Here is a 21,405-nt window from a genome sequence, read left to right as displayed (position 1 = left end):
ATGCATTCCGGGTACAATGAAGGAGATTCCGAATAAACATTAGGAAGAACTTTCTGAAGGCAAGAGCTGTTGGACAATGTAAGGGACTACCTCAGAAAGTGGTGGACTATCCTTCATGGGAGGTTTTGGTTTTTTTAAAAAAAAAACCAGAGGTTGCGTGGCCATCGATCAGGGATTCTTTCCTTGTGATTTCTCTGCTGCAGGGGTTTGGAGTAGAGGTGCCTTGGGGTCCCTTCCAACGATGGGCGTAGACAGGATTTTTTGTTAGGTGGGGGTCAGACCGTCAGTTTGCTATGTATTTTTATTGATTTTTTAATTGGGGGCAGCTGCCCCTCCCTGGCTACGCCCATGCTTAAACTCTACATTTCCAAGCTCTCTAGAGACCCGCTGCGCCCCGACCCTCGTGCTCCCCCACCTCATTCTGCAGCTCCACGTGGGCTTATAGAAAGGGAAGGAACGGGCTGCCAATCGCCAGGCGCGCAACGCGCAACTAGAGGCGGGGTTTCCCCAGGCCCCGCCTCTGAAGCACCTGCCTCGGTTCCCACCACGGAGGCAGGCGAAGCGCGCCTTCCCTCCGCTCTGGCCCCGCTGCAGTCGTGCTTGGCGAGGCGGGAGAGTGGCCGCGCCGCCGGGGGAGCCGACGCCGCTAGAGGGCAGGGGCGGCACCCGCACGTCGGGCAGGCAGCGCCTTTCCGCTTTTGACTCACCCCTTCGGCTTGGGCTCTCCTCTCTTTCTCGCACACCCACCTACGCACGCAGGCAAAACCCCGAGCCGAGGACAGCGACGAAGCCTTGGCCGGATAAGCGGCGGCAGAGGTGAGTTTAGGGGCTGTTGGCTCCGTGCGCCCTGGGCGCGGCGGGCCCGGTACCTCAGACGCTTCGGACAAGTGCCCTTAACTCTCACAGCGTCAAAAAGGCGCGGGGGGGGGCGTGAGGGCTTTGCGCACGCGCCGACGCCCCCTCCCAACTTTTATGCGCGGACCTTCCTCCTCCGCAGGACCCCCCGATATCTGGCCAGGTCGCTTGTTTGGTGGGTGTTCTTGCGCTCGGGGAAGAAAAAGAGGTTGCGCTGCGCTAATTGGCTGGTTGGGGCTTCCAGGGCAAAAGAATAAGGGGCTTAGGGAAAGGTAGCGTTGTCCCTTCCTCTTCCCCCATCTCCTTTTTTTTAAGTCAAGGATCTGAAGACAGAAAACAAGTGTGCCTCTGAGCATGCACGGTCTGCAGACACCTCTAGCCCTCGCTTTGTCCACGTCTCCTCACAAAACTCTGAAGAGTAGGGGAGGAAGGCTTTGATCCTTGCATCTTTTAGTAGCCCAGGTGGATCTGCTTGGCAGCTGATGGAATGTAGCTGGGGAGATTTTTCTTTTCTTTTGTGAACTGTGGAAGATGAGGGGCATCCTTTCAAAACGTTTCGGACGTGTTGAGATTGTTTGTGTTATGAAATACACACAGAGACATATATGCATGTCTATGTGTTTATATATATATTTACACACACACACAAATGTATAACATCCAGTAGAGACCTATGCAACACTCAGAAGAAAGGATCCCTGTGTCTTCAATGGAGCTTACAGCCAGCAAGCTGAACATTAAGATTGCGATGAAATTTGTCTCCATACTAAATTCTGAATCTTGGCCATTATCTGATGCTATTATGGTAATTGCTCAAATCAAATAAGCATTAAGGTTGTTGGTTGAGTTTAAGAACTTGTTTGATGAAATCTGCATGCTCTTGCATAGGAGCAGAAGAACGGCCCTGGTCCTTCCGTAAGGGGGGAAAAGAACATTCTTGGTTGGTTCTTCCGTGGTGCATTTGAGGCATTCTCTCCTGCGTGAGAATGAAAGCAGAACCACCTCTCCTAAGATGGCACTGACTCTTCTTATAATTCACATTGAAAAATAATGTCTCTCTAAATAATGTGTTAACAAAGTCTCTTTTTAATTGACTTTAAAAAGAAGTTTTCAGTGAAACCAACTGATTAAAAATTTATAGCGCTTATGATGTTTCTTTGCCTCTGAGCATATCCAGAGTGTTCTTCCTCTCTAATGAGCAACCACCAAAGAATCCTGGGAACTGTAGTTTAATCATTACAGAGCTACAATAACCAGGACCCTTAACAAACTACAGTTCCCAGGGTGTGGGTGTGCACTTTAAATGTATGGTGGGTACAGCAGAAGCTCTGTTGGGAAGATATAGGGTAGGTTTCAGGCAGTCTTCAATCCTGGCATCTCCCTGTTCAATCTCTCCTCTGGGTCAATTGTATATGTAAACGTCCCTTATTTCAGAGTGCTTTATTTAAACAAAGATTTAGTCGATTGATCAAATGTTTGCATAAATAACTTTGAAGAAAAAAGCATGAAGTCTTCTTTTTAGATTTATGCCTTCAAATGTTTTGCATGGCAGCACTTCTTTTTAACTGGTCAAAACTTAACAGTACAGTCGTATGCAGTAGGGATAGGGAACCTGTGGCCCACCAGATGTTGTTGGACTCCAGCTCCCATCAGCCCCAGCCAGTGGCAGGGATGATGGGAGTTGTAGTGCAGCAACATCTTGAAAGCTGCAACTTCCCCATCCGTGCTATACAACATATTCAGAAGTCCCACTGTGTTGAGTAAGACTTACTTCCCAGTAAGGAAGGGTGCTAAGGTTATATCCTACATCAACTGGGCATGTAACAGGTATCAAACATTGCAGGCATCCTACTCTGATTATTAGTACAGACATTGATCATATAGAGAGGGGGAGGGTTGAATCCAACTAAATTGTGCTTGACCTACTGAAATTAATAGATCTGTGGTTGAATTAGGTTTTCACCAAGTACATATAATGTTGAATACAACTCAGAGATGTTGTAGCTGAAAACCCTTAATCTCAGTGGTGCAGAAGATGCCAGTGGTTATTTAAGAGATTTGCACTCTGCACACACTCAGAGGCACAGCTCAGCATTGTTTCCTGTGGTTAAATTGTTTCCTGGACTGTCAATAAATCATGGGTGAGGGGAGGGACACTATGACTTCCTTTGCTTGCACTTGGTCTCAGGTTCAATCATTGGCATCGCCAGTTTTTTAAAAGAGCCTGGTGGCAAATGATAAGAAAGTCCTGAGATTAGACTAGAGAGTTTTTGGCAATATTAGGCAAGAAAGGCAACCAGCCTCACCTGCATTAAGGCAGCATCCTACATTATGCTATATCCATGAAAATCCTGGCATTACTTTTGGGTGTTAGTGAATCGCTTCTTCTTGCCTCTGGGTTGATGTCCAGAACCTTCAGGAAACTGTCGTTTATTAAGCAATGGGGCTTTGCAAATGCATTAGCAGATGCATTAACAGATGAGCAGCTCATCGTTACCATTTCAGCGGCAACCCTGAGGTACAGGTGCTTCCCATTATTGGCAGCAGGGGAGGGCAGGAAAACCCCGAATGGTCACCGTGAAGCATATTCCATAATTCACAATTGATATGCCCTCTTGCTCTCTGTTTACATTTGGTTTTTCTAGGAGTGAAAGGGAGTGACTGTTCTGACGGGCTGCATCTGTTGACCAATCTGTGCTGTAATCTGTTCAATATGGCACTGTTCATTTCCCTTTTTAAACTTCATTTCCTTTTGGTGTTGCAGTCCCTGTGTTTCGTAAGCCTACAGATATTGAGCGTGTCTCTAAACTACAGCGGAGAAAGGGTTTTTAATTTTTTTGTGTGTAATGCTTTTGTTAAGAGAAGGTGGGAAATTAGCCAACTGCAGCCAAAGTGTTCATTTTCAGAATAAAGAACAGCGTTTCATGGAGGCTGCTGATTGTCTGAACAAAATGTGCTCCTAGCCTTTCAAGACCATAGTTCTTATTGCTGAAAACAAGTCTTTCTTTCCTGAATGGAAATTATTTCCAAGAGCTATTTCAAGTTTGACAATTTTTCTCTCTCCACTGCTGGCATTGATTTATAAGGCTGCCACCCACTGGAAACAACAAGAATCGAAGAATCATAGAATTGGAAGGGACTACGAGGGTCATCTAGTCCAACCCCTTGCAATGCAGAAATGCATGATTAAGAGTCTCATGCTTTTACCGACTGAGAGTCTTGTATCACCTTTAAAGACTAACAGACTTACTATGCCATAAGCATTGGAGGACTACAGTCCACTTCATCGGGTGCATGAAGTGGCAACCTGTGTTCCATGCAGATTTCTATTTGTACTTGTCCCCATTCAACAAACCTTCTAGAACAGTGGTTCTCAATTATCTAAGTACTGCAGGGGTTTTTCGGAGTTCATCATTTGCTCTGTTCCAAGAAATCTTCATTACGAGCCTGTTTGGATCATAGAATTGTAGAGTTAGAAGAGGCCGCAAGGGTCCTCTAGTCAAATCCCCTGAAATGCAGGAATCTCAGCTAAAACATGCATGATAGATGGCCATCTGACCTCTGCTTAAATTCTCCAAGGAAGGAGAGTCCACAATCTCCCGGGGGAGTCTGTTGCACTGTCAAACAGCTCTTGCTGTCAGAAAGTTCTTCCTGATGTTTAGTGGGAATCTCCTTTCTTGTAACTTGAAGCCATTGGTTCGAGTCCTACCCTACCTTTCATGTGACAGCCCTTGAGATATTTGAAGATGGCTACCATATCTCCTCTCAGTCTCCTCTTTTCTAGGCTTAACATATGGTTTCATCAGTCCATGCAACCTGTACAGTCAATAAAAGTGGTGCAGGTTCTCAGTGTTCTGAGATGAACTGCCTCATTTGAGTTTGTGCAGGCAAACCACATCTTTGCATATGTAGATTACACATGTGTTCATTTTGGAATTGTAGTTGTACAAACTTCATGTGATTCACAATCTATTTCGTACACATTTCATCTATGCAGGAAGAACTAGGTTTAAGCTTCCTCTTATAGCAATTGCTTTCTCCAAGGGTACTAACAAGAACCCTTCAGTGTGAAATGTGTCCTTTTAAAGAATTTGTAGCTTTTACAGTAAAACAGATGGACAGGTGGTGAGTGATTCACGATGATGTGATAAGCTTGTGAGGGTTCATGACAAATAACAGAACAAACTTCACCCAGGAAATCAGCATGGAGAGGATGTAATACTTGCCAGAACCTGTTTCCAAACGCAAGACTTGACCTCATGTTAGCCAATGTTAACGCAGTGGTTTGCAACTGGGGGCAAAAACTGGCCAAAGCTGTCTTGAGTTCATTGTGGTTCTGATGGTGATATGTTGCTCCCAAGGAACCTGAGATAGAGAATAAGATAGAGATGATAACTGTCTGAGTCAATTCCAGGTTGGTTTGCAAGGTGTTTACAGCAGCCATTGTGACACTGGTAGATGAAATACACCCACCCACCCACCCACCCACCCACACCTACCTTCACCACCATAGTCTACAAAAAGGATCACATTCTACATCCCTCAGGTCATAGCAGCAGCTGCTGCTACTTCCTAATACCTTTTAAAGGTGGGTTAAGTTGCAAGCTGGACATGTGCTGAAGGATGAGGATGTACCAGGAGACCCTAGGGATTGAACCCGTGACCACCTGCATGCAAAGCAGATGAGCTGACCATTGAGCCTGTACTATAAAGTAGGTCTTCCCACCAAGCTGAAGGACCCGCAGCAACAGCTGTTAGAAGACCAGACCAACACTAAGTTTCTCTAATTAAAACCAACCCTTTGATCGTGGTTAAGTTGCATCAGTTCACAGTCAAAGGATAGAAGTGGTTTATCATTGGGTGTGCAGTATCTAGGCACAGTAGATACCCATCAGTATCTATGGAGGTGGGGGGAGGCTTGCTGGAGTCTGCAGAGTTCTGAAGTGCACAGTTGTTGGCCTTTCTTCATGCCCACTTCAATATAAGATGATCCAAATTCTTGGGGAAACGTTGCAGGCAAAAAAGGACATGCCCTGCCCTTGTAGCAAGAACTCGCTTGTGGTGCAATATGGCCTTGTTGTCATTGTGCCATGCAGTATAGTTTAGGGTTAAAGATTCACTCCAGGTGTGTTAAGGTTGACTGTGACGGTACTACATGTTATTGAGGAAATGTAGGCTGGTGCTAGCCATGCATGCTCGTAATGTCTGGTTGGACACAATGAGATGAGACTAGTCCATAACTAGTCACTAGATTCTAGTGTGAAATATCCTATTGGAGTGTGTTTGGTGTGCACAATGTAGAGATAATTGGGCAAAACGGCTTCTTCCCTGTTTTAGTATCCCTTCTTCAAATTTTAAATATCTCTCTTTTTTAAAAAGCTGTAGTGTAATACGCAAGGTGATTAGAAACCCTTTTATAAAAGCTGAAGCAGGATTAATCATTAAACCAGCTTTTTTTTAAGTGTGTTTTTTTAAAAAAAGAAAAGCAATTGCACAGCACAGTGTCACCTTGACAGCATCCTATTCAGTGTAGGATGGAGAATATGCAGATCTGGTTACAAAACTGCGTGCTTCATACTTGTGGGATAAGTTCCGTAATTACCGGTACTACTTCTTCTTCTTTCTTTCTTTTTTTAAAAAAGCAGAATAATATACATCGGTGTTGGAATGTGATAGGGAGTATGTTTTCTTCCATCATGCTCTAATTCATAAGCCTATTTCTATTATGCTAAGGTGGCTCTTCAGTTCTCATTTTACTGAGTTAGGTTTGCAGTGGTAATATGGTGGTTAAGAGCCTCTGCTTCAAGATAGGAAATTCTAAATAGAAATTTGCTGCCACTGTGAGCCACTGCAGTGGTTAGAGTGTCAGCCTGGGACATGAGAGACCAGGGTTCAGATACCCACTTGGCCATGAAGCTCACTGAGTGACCATGGGCCAGCCACTGCCTCTTAGCCTATCTTACCTCACAGGGTTGTTGTGGGGATTAGATGAGGAGGAGGAGGATAGTGCCTTGAGCTGCCAAGTATCCTGCCTTGAGCTCCTTGGAGAAAAAAGTGGGATACAAATGAAATAAGTAACTAGCTAGCAAGGAGAGGTTTGGGAGAGTTGCCATGGGACCAAAAGTAAAAGTTAAGTAATAAAAGTCATGTTCTACCTTATTCCAAGAGCTTAAAATGGCATAAATGGTTGTCTCTCCCCTCCCCCCCCCCAATTTATTGTAATAGCCCTAAGGTGGGTTTGCCTGAGGCAGAGTAACTGGCTCATTGTCACTGGGTAGGCTTCAAGGCTGAGTGGGGATATGAACTTGGGTTTCTATAGTGAGATACAGATTCCCCAGTCTGCAGAAGAATTGCGTAAGGTCCCAAGATGGTAATCCATATTCATCCATAGCACCACCCCCGGCAGCCCCTCTCCACAAAAATTCCCAGTTTGCAGGTTATAATTCTACAGTGAGGAACCTCTGGGTGCAGCAATAGGAGGGAGAAGAGGAGACACATTTTTTGAGTTAAAGGATTGTGTCTCCCCTTCCAAAGTTTCCTGCTGCTGTCTCCCACCAGCTCTCCTCCCTTTGATGGAAGTGGTGAAACATGAGCTACTACTAGTGCGGAAACTCTGAGAAGAATCTGTGAATAATGTGTTTTGTGTTGCTGTGTGTGTGATTGTGTTTTCCCGCCCCCCAAGAGCCAGGATGCAATTCTGCAATTACATGGATTTTAGGGTGTGCATGGGACCAGGGTCAACTGAAGTTGAGTGCATCCTCAAGCTGATAATGTTCAGGAATTCAGTTTAAAATGCTATAGCGTCATTGCTCCACTCTTATCCTAAATGAGGGCTAGTTCTCACACAGCAGTGTTCGTGATGCAATAAGTTGCTTTATTTGAAAAAGGCTCTTGCAGATCAGATAAGCCCATCAGTGGGAGCACTGTAGCAACATCTGAAAGGAGGTGCCTGTGTCCCATCAATCCTATTTGGGACTATAATCCAATGTGTCCTTTTCTGGGTTAGGCTATTTTGCAACCTTTCTCTCTCTCAAAATTGACATGTTAATCAGCTTTGACTCTGATATGACATCTTGAATCTTCAGATTGATGATGACAACATTTGCCATTGTTTCTGTGTTCCTAGTTGTGTTTCCACCTCCCCCCCTTTTTTAAAGTAATGCTTTACCTCGCTCCCTGATTACTTGGTTTCTTCAGTAGCTAATTGTGAGGAGTTTGTCAAAGGCCCATTGAAAGCCTGAATAAATTACTCCAGCTGGTTCTCCTTTATCCTCTACTTCAACTGGCATTTTAGCAGCCTGAGATACTGTTTATCCTTTGTGCAAGTCTCACAATGGGAACCTTAAGGGGATTTTTCATCTGTGCATGTTCACACAGAAGTGAGTCCCTCTGAATTCAGTGCGTTTTACTCCCAAATGAGCGTCTAGAGGGTTGCAGCCGGACAAATTTAATGTGTGACTTTTTCCTCTCTCCTTTGAGAGTGTTATGGCCTTAATCCAGGTGGGGATGTGCGAGGGCCAAAACACCCCTTTCTCTTCCAAATTCTGCCATGCAATGATCACGAACAAGTAGGACAGCTTTGTTGAAAGCCTTGTTCAATTAACCCGCTGTTGAGGATTCAAAGATGGCGAGGAAGAAGGAAGAGTTGGGGCAGGTAGAACCTTGTTGATACTCGTGGGAAGAAGCAGAAAAGTTTAAATAATGTTGTCTAAGGCTGTGTACTCACTATCCCTTTCGAGTACATTCAAAGCACATGCTTTCCCTCAAAGAATTCTGGGCTCCGTACTTTGCCTCTGACAGAGTTACTGTTCCCAGCAACCCATTAGAAATTACAGTACCCATAATCCTTTGAGGGAACGAAGGTCCTTCAGATGTGCTTTGAAAGGATAGTGTGTGTGTGGCCATAGCGGAGTCACTGTCTGCTGCCTTTTCTATGGATGCTGAGCCTTTCATGGAATGTGCCCTTCCATTGTTAGCTCTGACAGTTCCAGACAGATGGGTTCAAATCCTTTTCTTTTAAAAAAAAGCCACCTTAAAGAGCTTCCAGAAAGGTAAGCATGTTTACAACACCAGAGAGCCTCGTGGCACATTAATACTACTGTTTACTATAGCCTGAGATGCAAAAGGGTTGAACACACTCAGAAAGAGAGAGAGCGTGCAAAGGGCTGGGGAGGCTAAGGCTGCTTCCCACCTCCTTGCCAGAAATATTGGTCCTTGCTCATCAGTGAGCTGCAGTTTTAGTTTGTCTACTGATTCGGAGCTTGCTCTTTCTTTCTTTCTTTCCTTCCATTTCAAAGTCTTCCAAAACTTGAAGGAACCAACTGATTAGATATTTCCTTTCCAGCTAGGTTGTGGTGGTCAGAGTACAGTATAATTTGTTACTTGCACAGTGCTTTTTTCATTGATGGGTAATATGGTGGACAGAATAAGGCAGGGCACACTGTAATAAAGTGGCCTGACTCTTGGTCAGGAATTGGATTTTCTGGAGGAAAAACCCGAGCAAGTGGTGGTGGGTGGGCTTCAGGTTCAACTTTCTTGTTGCCTCTCATGGCTCTGACTTGGAAACTAACAAGGACAGAATCCCACAGGGGTTAAATTTGGCCCAGAGGTTTCCACTTCCCAATTCCTACTATAATGCAGTCATGACACCAAAGATACCTGCTTCCAGCATTTTTCACATACTAACTATGCCACAGTTATTTCAACAATGTCTAGACACTTAAAACCATCAACATGCCTTACAACCAGGAGAAGATTTGGTGAACTTCAGCAGTTGACCCCCCCCACCTTGGTTTGCATAGATTTCTGAGTACGCCAGGGAAGAAAAGAGTAATGGAGTACCTAGCACATTTTGCACGAATTCCAAAGAAACGTCTGAACCACAATGTCATGTTTTCAGAACCATTCATTGAGTTTCCCCATTACTGCAGACTCAAATCATTGAAAGAATTGCTAGGAAATTGGTGGGGGTTATAACCGTGGTTTTGTGTCTGTTAAATGTGGCGTATGGAAGCCTTATGGCATGGAGTCATTCATTATATGTTGGTTGATTTTGACATCCTGGAAAATTGTATCTGATTTTTTGCCTTATTAGAATAAACCTGAAAGCATGAACTGTCTTATAAACTTGTTTTTCTTAGAGAGGTAAAACGTTGTACAGCGGTACCTCGGGTTAAGAACTTAATTTGTTCTGGAGGTCTGTTCTTAACCTGAAACTGTTCTTAACCTGAGGTACCGCTTTAGCTAATGGGCCTCCCGCTGCCACTGTGCCACTGCAGCACGATTTCTGTTCTCATCCTGAAGCAAAGTTCTTAACCCGAGGTACTATTTCTGGGTTAGCGAAGTCTGTAACCTGAAGTGTCTGTAACCTGAAGCATCTGTAACCCAAGGTACCACTGTAGTAGCAACTCACTAAAATCAGTGGAAATATTGCTGCAGATTAAATGCACTGCAGGTTGTAACCATGCAGTCCCAAACTTTGCATACTTATTTGAGTTCAGTTATGTTTAATATCAAGTAAGAGTCTCTAACATTGTAGCTGTTTCCCTTCCAGTTTTGATTATGGAGAATGCATTGTGTACAAGGTCAACTTCTAAAGGAGATGTATAACTGCAATGTTTAAGTGTTCCTTGGAAAAAAGAGAACAATTAGTTATGGAGGATGAAGGCAACAGGAACTATGGAAAGTGTGTTTATTCTTTTAATACCCACCCACCCATCCACACCCACACAGTTCTTTGTTACTCACCTTGGGTTTATTTCTAAACAAGGAGAAATGGAAACAAAAATATCAATTACAAAAAAAAATACAGTAAAACAACCAAAGCAAAACAGTGGTCTTGTTTGCCCACCATTGTAAATCATAGTTAATGGTTTACTATGAATGTGCAGATAGTTTCTACTTTGTTTCTCCCCTAGCATAAGGGGGAAACCCCATGATCCCCAGCTTAATGTTATGTCCACGCCCTGGGATCATGGTTTGTTTCACTCCAAACAAACCACAGTTTGTAAGCCAATAGCGAAACGTGGCTTAACAATGTGGTTTGTTTGGAGTGAAACAAATCACACTGCCATCATAATGGTGGAAACAGATGGGAAATAACAAGAGTCACCCAGCATCACAGAACGGCAACAGATGTCTCATAACAATCACAGCTAGTTCCTAAAAGCATAGGCCCCAAATATCTGAATATCTGAAATATATCCTCCTTCCCTACAGACCCTCTTGGGTGTTAAGATCAACCGAAGGGGGGCGATTTAGTAGCCATGTTAATCTCTTGCAGCAAAAATAACCAAAGTGGCTTGTGGCACCTGAAGGACTAGCAAGCTTATTCCATGTGCTATAGGGCGGACTTCCTTTTTATTTGCCTTTAATCTTCCAACATTCAGTTTCATTGAGTTCTAGTGTTACAAGAGAGGGAGAAAAAACTCCTCTGTTCACTGCATAATTTTATAAACTTCTATCATGTCACTTCTTCCTCTTCTTTTCTTTAAATAAAAAGTCCCAAATGCTGCAACTCTTTTTCATAGGGCTACACAGTTTTCAAACCATCTTCAGCCTGCCTCCCAGCTTTGGAGCTGGATTAATGGCATGGGTTGCCATGAAGAAGCTGGGATAATGGTTGCTCCCAGCAACTTCAAAGTTGGGGCGAAGGCTAGTTTGCTCATCATCCTTACCAGAGGTCAGCATCATAATGAAGTATAATTTATATTTAGGAAGACTAAGAAAACATCAAAATGCATGTGCAGTGAAATGTGCATCGTTTAATTTATTTCCCCCAACAATTAGGTTCTTTAAGATTAAAGCCCCAAAGAGTCTAAAGCATTAAAAATTACAAAGAAGAAGAGAATGATCTTGAAGAACTAGAAAACCTTCAGAGTTCTACCCCAAAACGAACTGAATTCAAGTTCACTTCAGCCAGCCGATACGCCTGGGAACCACTTACGGGAGTTGTCTGAACTAATTTGGTGAACTTTGTTAAACTGAACTAGTTCATTCCAAGCACTGTATCCGCACAGTGACCCTGTGAGGCTGGTTAGGAGGAGAGTGACTGGCCCAAGGTCATGGCTGAGTGGGGATTTGAACCCTGGTCTCTCGGGTCCTGGTCCAGCACTCTAACCACTACACCACACTGGCTGATTGGTAGAAAGAAACTTTTGCCTCTAGTGCCAGTTTTTCAAGCTTTTGGGAGTAATGGAAGGAAGAGAAAACAAAAGACAATATCAAATTCCAGGCAGGTCAACTTTATGCTAACCTTGCCTTCATTTGCCACAGATTGTGCCTATAAACCAAATTTAAACAAAGTCCAAAGGTGGTTGAAGCTAAACAGCTTTATCTAACTAGCACCAAGCATTTCTTTTTAAACATAGGATTAAGCCTATCTTGGCTGCCATCCATGTAGGTTAGGCAAACGTATTTTATAAGACGATTCTGCTGTTTGGCAACAAAAGATAAAAGCTTTTGCCAAGGTTACAGAAAAGATAAAAGATTTGCCAAGACCTATCTCGGCAAGAGGAGAAAACGGAAACTACATTGCTTTTTATTTATTTAGCTGTTAACTACATTTCTTCACCGCTCACTTGGTAATGCACTCCGGGTGTTGTATGATCCAAAATAATGAGTTTAACAGTCCTGTTGACATGATACAAAAGGGAAAAGACATGAGGAAGGCAGAGGAAAACTGACAAAAGCAGGTACCAACCCTGACAATTTAAAAATCAAAATGAAATGAAATATTAGCCATGCTTGGGCTGGCATCTGTTCTGCATGCAGAAGGCCCCGGGGACAATCCCCAGGATCTCCATGTAGCATTGGGAAAGATTCCCTGCCCAACATCATGAAGAGCTGCTGCCAGTCAGTGTTGATAATACTGATCTAGATGGACCAAGGATCTGACTCAGTACAGGGAAAGTTCCTAAGTTTCTTCGCAGTATGCAACCTTTTCATTGATTTTATTGGGCCTGTTTCGAGTATGACTTAATCGGATATCACCCTTACACTTCTATTTTGCAAAGAAGGCTTAATTTGTGTGCTATTGGCGGTTACGTCTTCCTTTTGATCAATTTGATTTCTCCCCACACCATGTTCTGAGAGTCCAGGTGGGGTGGCCACAAGCCTCCTATTTAGTGGCAAACTCTTGTGTTGCTTCTTAAACATTTTCATAACTGCACACAATATAAACAGCAATAAAAACCCTAATCTCTTATGTGCAAACATACAGCTTTCCCCAAGAGCAAACAGGAAATAAATGACACGTCCGTACTGAGGCAGAGCCGGTTTCTCCCAATTGGCTTCACATGCAGAGTGAAGGCACAGAACATGTGTGGGGAATCTGTGGCCCTCCAGAAGTTCCCAAACTACAACTCCCATCAGCCATGCTCGCTAAGGCTGATGGGAGTTGTAGTTCAGGGACATCTGGAGGGCCACAGATTCCCCACACCTGGCATAGACCATAAGAGGAGCCTGCTGGATCAGTCCAAAGGACCATCTAGTCCAGCATCCTGTTCTCGCAGTGGCCAACCAGATGCCTGCAGGAAAAATGCAAGCAGGATACCAGAGCAAGAGCACTTTTGCCTCCTATGGTTTCCAGCAACTGGCACTTATGGGACTGCAGGTGAGGTGGAAAGAAAAAGAGACAGGGCACGCTGAGACACAATTCTTGATGCTTTGCTGTGGAGTGTGTGTTCCAGTTCAGGTCTGAGTGAGACCACCCCTGCCTCCCTTTCGGCTAAGAACCTGCTGTCTGGGACTGTGCTGGGTGGTTAAGCCCCTTTCCCAAAGACTCTATGTCGGCTGGTGTCTGGCTAGTAGTCAGCAGCTGTTTCTGATACATTGCTTTCAAACTATTACGTGTTTGCCTTGAACGGCATGGATTGTTCATTGAGTTGTTTGGCTTTGCCTTACTTATATGCTGTTGTATGTTTCGATGTGGTTATATTGATTTAAAGGCTGTTTGCTAATTTTTGCTGCTTTTGTGATCAGTGTGAGTCGCTTTGAGGTCAGTGTTGTTGTAAAAGCATCACACGCAGGGTCAGGCCGCACATTAGCCTCAGTGAGGCAGTTGCCCAAAGTGGCAGGCTTTGGCACAGCTAGGAGGGGTACCAGATCGAGGGCCCTGAGGAGCATGCCTGCCACTGCTTGCTCCTCTCTGGCCACCCTTTTTCTCTTCCACCACCTTCAGCATACCGGGGCTTCCTTGAGCCGCCTCCAGTCACCTCAGGTGGGGGCAAAGGAAGAGGAGTTGAGGGGCAAAAGTGCACCATTTTGTTTTGCCTCAAGTGGCAAATGTCTTGGGCCAGCCGTGGCCTTATGCATAGCAAATCAGATTTAGATATGCCAAATCACAAAACACCCCCTTTGATCCTCTTTCATTGTGTCAGAACAGCCCCACCCCATGGAGTCTGGATTAGGCTGTCATGGCTTCCACAGAGGTGTCAGGCAGATGTCAGGACCCAAGGCCTACAAAATATATCTTACGCAGGCCCTGAGAGAACATGTTATCTCTGGTACGTGCTAGTTTGCATCTTAACAATGGCAGCTGAACTGTGTTGACAACATGCATTGTATCATGCATGGAGATCTCTGGATGGCGGGGGTGGAATAATTATCTTCCATGCCTTGTGACAAAAGGTGGTTTTGCTTCTTCGCTCACTTAAGAAGGTCCGCTCAGATCTATTTTTGGTATGTAATATCTGGCTGATCTTTTGAGATTTAATTTATAGGAGTGTGTAAGTTGCTGCCTCATACTGTGTCAGGTAAAGGTAAAGGGACCCCGGACTGTTAAATCCAGTCGTGAACGACTCTGGGGTTGCAGCGCTCATCTCGCTTTACTGGCTGAGGGAGCCGGCGTTTGTCCGCAGACAGCTTCCGGGTCATGTGGCCAGCATGACTAAGCCACTTCTGGTGAACCAGAGCAACGCACGGAAACACCGTTTACCTTCCCGACGCAGCGGTACCTATTTATCTACTTGCACTTTGACAAGCTTTCAAACTGCTAGGTTGGCAGGAGCTGGGAATGAACAACAGGAACTTACTCCGTCACAGGGATTCGAACCGCCGACCTTCTGATCGGCAAGCCCTAGGCTCTGTGGTTTAGACCACAGCACCATCCGTGTCAGACCACTAATCTATCTACCGTATTTTTTGCACTATAACGCTCACTTTTTTCCTCCTAGAAAGTAAGGGGAAATGTCTGTGCGTGTTATGGAGGAAATGCCTATGGGTGGCATGCCTACGGATTTTCCTCCTCTAAAAACTATGTGCGTGTTATGGTCGGGTGCGTGTTATAGAGCAAAAAATACGGTAGTTTAGTATTGTCTACACTGACTGGTAGTGGCTCCTCAAGCTTTTAGATGAGAATCTTTCCTATCACTGCCATCTTAACCAGCGATCTATGATTTCTATTTGCTCGCCTTACCAGAATTGCAAACCAGGATCCAATTCTGGCCAGGGTTATGGCAAAACGAAATGCAAACCCCTGTGACTTCTTGTTATCTCCACCCCACCCCACCCCCTTTAAAAGCAACTTGAGTGTGTATATAAGCAGCCCAATATGCACTACCTGGACTGTAATGATCAAACCTTAAAAGCCTGGGTGTTCAATTGCTAAACCCCCCCCCCCCCGCCATTCATTCTTTCCAAGCATGACAACAGATATTCAATAGTAAGTCTAGCTAGGAATGTGGTTGTACTTGTTTCTGTTCAGTGAGTTAAACAAATTTGAGTTGTTGCGTGTTGCAGATGCAGGGCTCTTCTGCCCTTCCTCAGGAGGAACAGCTCCAAATTGGTTTTAAGGGAAGTAGGATGGGTGATGATTGTCACCATGTTAATTTACCTGCTTCTCGGGAATTGGTTAGAGCAAGGGTAGGCAATCTAAGGCCTGGGGGCCAGATGCGGCCCAATCACCTTCTCAATCCAGCCCGCGGACAGTCTAGGAATCAGCGTGTTTTTACATGCATAGAATGTGTCCTTTTATTTAAAATGCATCTCTGGGTTATTTGTGGGGCATAGGAATTCATTCCCCCCCCCAAGAAATATAGTCTGGCCCACCACATGGTCTGAGGGAAGGTACAGTGGTGCCCCGCAAGACGAAAAACTCGCAAGACGAAAAACTCGCAAGACGAAAGGGTTTTCCGTTTTTGCGTTGCTTCGCTAGACGAATTTCCCTATGGGCTTGCTTCGCAAGACGAAAACGTCTTGCGCTTTTTTTAAAAAGCCGCCTGAAGAGGCGCAGTTGCGACGGACCGTGCTTCGCAAGACGAAAAACATCGCAAGACGAAAAGACTCGCGGAACGAATTCTTTTCGTCTTGCGAGGCACCACTGTAGATCGGCTCACGGCTGAAAAAAGGTTGCTTACCCCTGGGTTAGAGAGACCCTCATAGTCAGAAGAACCACTTGATTGCAGAAGAGGACTCCTTCAGGATTAGGGCCCTCTTCTGTCGAAACTTTTAACAGAATACAGGTGGGCCTGTGTTAGGGGGAGGGCAGAGGGCTGTTGCTTATGAGCTACGAGAGCCGTTGGAACAACATCTTATTAATTTATTTTTAAAAATTCTTGTTCATAAAGAAATATCAAAATGGTTCACAACAACTGTGCATAAAACTGTACAATAAAAAAACATATAAAGAGTTGAAACTAGAAATCATGATAACCAAAGATGTATTATTGATTGCCTGCATAAGCCTGGTGAAACAGAAAAGTTTTCAGCAGGCGTTTAGAAGTTGGCACTGAAGACGCCTGCTTCTTCTCTATTGGCCCATCGTTCCACAGGGCTGGGCCAGTTCACAGTAAAGGCTTGGTTTCTTGTTGTCAAATGAGCCTCAGTAAGGACCAAAGATGCTCCTGCAGATTATCTCAGTGACTGAGCTGGGATATGAGGTTTCTGGCAGTCCCTGCGGTACCCTGGATCTAAGTTGTTCAGGGCTTTGTAAATTAATACAAGGAGCTTGAACCTGGCTGCCAGCTATTACATTTTGTACCTGATCTTGGTTGTTCGCTGACCTGGACCTCAGACTGCCCCTTGCTTGAGCCTTTGTTGGGACCTCTGCTTGCGTGGAATTGAACCTTGAACTGGATTTGGATGTTGCTGCTGTCTGTGTCCACGATATCTTTCATTAAGTGAAAGGCCTGCTGCAACCTGGGACACATCTAGGACAAGACAGGGCATTTCTTATACTCTGCAGGCAAACTGTAGCTTGGAAACTTGTCTTAATGTTAAGTTTGGATCTCCTGGGTGCAACCTGGCCATTGTGTCCCCATCTCCATGGAAGCAGACAAATTGCCCTCTGCAATATTTATTTCAGCCCAAGAGCATATTATTTTCTTGCAACAGGAAGCAGCCCTGAGCAACTTCCTTGTAATGGTTCCTCTTTTCTTAACATGTGCCTCTCTTAATTCAGACCAAGCAGTTTGGTAGCTGTGTTTCTTTGGAGAAAATTATGTCTAGATGCCCGTGGGCTCTTGGGTGTTTCCTCTTTCGATGTGTGCTGAATGGAAAGTTTGTACTTAATTTCCTACCTTATCACTGAATCAACATCCATTTGTAACAGCTGGCACAGCTTCTGCCACTACGTCACAGTTAACGGAGGGGACAAGAAGAAAAGAAATAACCTCCTTTCTGCATTTGCTTAAGCGACCTAATTGCTCTTTAGAAAAGCAATGAATTAGTGTTGCAATTCACAAGGAGGTGTGGTGGGAGAGAGCAGATCTCTACATAGATCTAGTAGTGGCTTCTGTTTTGAAAGGAAGCACTTTGAATTACACTTCCTCCTGTCACTTGGATGCAACCTCTCTTGCACTTTCTGCTAAGCAACATTTGTCTGTGTTTGCAATTGCAGAAAGGAAGGAAATGCTGCTATCTTTTTAATATACAAAATGAACTTTGACAGAATGCTGGTTACTCCATATTCTCCCCTCTCTCCTTGTGTCAAGTATTATTTCTTTGGATATTTGTATGGCAACTTTCAGAGCTATACAACACCCCCCCCCAAGTTTGTATCATGAATTTTGTTTCGGTTCTAGATTTGTCAGATGTTAAAAAGGGTCTTGCAGCACTACTCGTGTGTGTGTTTCGAGTGACATTGTGTTGTCACGTTGGGCCAATCCAAAAGGTTCCTTCCTTCCGCCAGAGGAAGAAGTCTTAAGTTGGGGGACGGGAACTTTTAGACCAATATACTGCTTTGAAGATCTGCAAAAGCTGGTATAAAAACTTCAAGTTGTAACCAACTAAGGTATACTCAGAGGAGTTGTTGCTGTTGGCATTTGTCTTTCTTGAAAGACAATGGAGTGCGCCTTTGGGGGTGAAGTCAAACAACAGAGTGCACCTTCAGGGGTGAAGTCAAACTGGAGTACAATGGCACCTTCTGTGGCTGCGGAGACCATTAACTTGTAACTGCTGCCTCCCATGTTGTTTTTATGTTGTGTTAGCAGCACCAAAGTGTCCTGTCTGGGGTGCAAGCTTGGGCAGGACGTATTGAGGTCCTGGGCTGCCCAGACAACAAAACCCCCCTCTCTGCCTCACTGATGTGGTCCAAAGCAGAACAATACGTTTGGCACTAGCTTGGCTGGAGAAGTTTCCTGAAGGAGGGGTACAGCAAGCCACCCATCTCTCTCAGGGACTCTGGATTTGTGTAGGGTTTACTCCTTAGCCTTTTCTTCTTCTGAAGATGTCTTGCAAGGCAGCAGGTATGGATTTTTCCTTGAGTTTTACTCCCCAAATCTTTCTAATGAATATGCATAGCCGCAAGGCATCCAAGTTTTAGCACCAGAGTTTTCCTTCTCTTAGACAGGAAACCTTCCCAGGTTGAGGAGCCACATCTGCCCCTCATTTCCCTGTGTAGCATATGCAGAAACCACCTTCTTGACCATTGGACCTACTCTTGGTCCAGCCCATTGAAATTGGTAGACCTCAGTGAAAAATGTCTACACATTTCAGTGGGTTTTACTCTGAGTAGAATTAACGCTGGATACAGCCCCTTGTAAATAAATCCCAGTGGACCCAGCAAAAAAAGATATAAGTCCACAGACACTGAAATAGGTCTATTATCCTTCTCCCCTTCTTCCAACTTCTTCTGTGATGCTGGCACAGCAACAAAGAGACGTGTGCCAGGTAGCCTGGGGGCAGGATTGAGCTACTCATGTGTGGTCATGGATGTATGCCAAGTGCTATTATGTTCAGTTTGCCCTTGAAAGGCAACAACTAAAAACATTTTTAAAAGTGAATATGTGTATATACAGTGGTGCCCTGCCAGACGAATGCCTCGCAAGACGGAAAACTCGCTAGACGAAAGAGTTTTCCGTTTTGGAGGTGCTTCACAAAACGAATTTCCTATGGGCTTGCTTCGCAAGACGACAATGTCTTGCGAGTTCCTGCTGGTTCCCCCCCCTTTTTCTAAGCCACTAAGCCGCTTATCAGCTGATCCGATCAGCAAATAAGCCGTTAAAAGCCGCTAATAGCGCTAATAGCGCTAATCCGCTAATCCTTCAATGAGCTTGCTTCACAAGACGAAAAAACCGCTAGACGAAGAGAATCCACAGAACGGATTATTTTCGTCTTGCGAGGCACCACTGTATATAGAAAAAAAGAGAGAGTCCTAGTCCAATTCTTTGGATAGTTTCTCAAGCTCCTTAGTAACTAATTTATGTTGGCTGTCCTTTGGCAGGTTTGTATTAATTAATCTGTTGATAAAGCTTACCATCAGGGCATGACACTTGAGTAGGAAGCAAGAGGAACCTGAGACTGTGAAGGAGGGAATGCTGGTTGAAAGAAGAGAAATCCCCACTAGTGCTGGTTCAAATCATACATTTGAACTTAAGAGGAGCTGGCTGGATCAGGCCAATGGCCCATTTGCAGACCAGGATTTGCTCTCAACATCTACAGGTGAGCATTTGCCACAGAACCCCCCTGCTTTACATGTGTTCCTGGGTATATCTTCCACTGGCTAGACATACACTTGTTTACTCAGAGCACTAGACAAGTTTATTTAGGCTTCAGTAGGTAAACGGAAACCTTGTCATAAAACACTCCCAACACTACTCCGCAGCTAGCTGATCATTGGAGGAGCAGGCCTTAGCTCTGTGGGTGGAACACATGTCTGGGATGCAGAAGGCCCCAGTTTTAATCCCTGGCATCTCTAGGTAGTGATGGGGAAGACTCTTGGCTCTGAAACCCGGGAGAGCTGCTGCCAATCAGTGTAGGGAATATTAAGCTAGATCAGAGTTTCCCAGGCTTGGGTCTCCAGCTGTTTTTGAACTCCAATTCCCATCATACCTGACCACTGGCCTTGCTAGCTGGGGATGATGGGAGTTGTAGTCCAAAAACAGCTGGAGACCCAAGTTTGGGAAACACTGATCTAGATCAATAAATAGCTGCCTTATACAAGTATACAAGGCCAATCTTCCTATTGTTAGGTGCTCAAAAATAGCACTTTCTTGCTTTCTCCATCCTTCCAGTTGCTGTCCTGCAACCTGCTTGTGTTACTTTTGGTTGTTTGTTTCTTTAGATTGCGTCATCCACAAGGGGCATATCTTCGTCTCAGCTGCCTCAGTTCAGAAAACACAAGGAGCTTTATTTTCAGCTATTTCCTGGCTTTTCTGAGCAATTTGCCATCAATTTTCCTAATGGAAGAGTTAAATTAACTTTTATCACATTATTGCTTAGACCACAGCAGCACAAAGCAAAGTTACGAAATTTAAACCAGATGGTAGCAATTACAAGGACTTGCCTTAAAAAACAGAACAATACTCGCTATTTAAAGTTGATAATTAGCGAAACCATTTATTGGATTTAATAAAATTAAAAGCATATATTAAAGCATTTTAAAACACATTCTTATAATAACAGGAATTATGCAGTGCAAAACATTATAAACTTGTATCAAGGTGCATTTCTCAGGTTTTTCAAATCTCCAGGGTAATTTGCAGCAGTAGTACCGTAGTCACATACTTTCCTCTATATATAGCAGGTTTCCTGCAAAGGTTGCAACTGTTTGTTCCACATACTGATTAGTCACTTTTAGCAAGAAACACAGCTTCCTTTTAGCACCCCAAAATTTGATTTCCAGTGAAAGAGTCATGACTATAACTGACTGGTTGGCTTGACCAATAAGAAACTTTGAGCAATTCTTCCCTTAATCCCTTTCTCCCGAAGCACCAAATTCCTTTGTTGCAGTCAGATAACAAGCACATAAAACTTAATGCTCCTAATGACAGGGAAGTTAATATCAAGCAAGCTTGGCAATGCCTACTTTCTGAGGAAACCTCATTCAGCTTCCAAGGGAACCAGGTGATTCCAGGAACACCTGTTTGAAAGCCACAGGACGGGAGATTCATTTACAGTTTAATTTTACGTAGACAACCAGAGGAGTGGGTAAAAAAAAATCTTCATTTTATCAAAAGCTGTATTAAATGGACATATGGAAAGGTGAAAGGTAAACCAGGGGCCTATTATAAACTCCCAACCCCCACCCCTTATTCGGCCGAGTTTTAATGTGAAATCTCATCTTTTGCATATTTACCTGGAGGTTAGTTCCATTATGTTTAATGGAATGTA

The 21,405-nt window shown here is 44.2% G+C and overlaps 1 protein-coding gene across 4 annotated transcripts in view; it reads left to right on the top strand.

Moving 5' to 3' along the window:
* Positions 1 to 565: 565 nt before the first annotated feature.
* The window catches only part of ADCY7 (adenylate cyclase 7), an 84,471-nt gene continuing 63,631 nt past the window's right edge, over positions 566 to 21,405 (top strand). For 3 of the 4 annotated variants that reach the window (XM_082232865.1, XM_082232864.1, XM_082232863.1), the window contains exon 1: positions 573 to 816. The gene's annotated coding sequence lies outside the window, so the exon portion shown is untranslated. Of the gene's footprint in view, positions 817 to 21,405 lie in introns of all 4 variants that reach the window. The other variant, XR_014222015.1, reaches the window with a different exon arrangement.

The sequence above is a fragment of the Podarcis vaucheri genome, assembly GCF_965113315.1.
Source record: "Podarcis vaucheri genome assembly, chromosome: 7".
Lineage (NCBI taxonomy): Eukaryota > Metazoa > Chordata > Lepidosauria > Squamata > Lacertidae > Podarcis > Podarcis vaucheri.
Note: the sequence above shows the minus strand (reverse complement) of the source record. Positions and strands in the feature narration are given on the sequence as shown.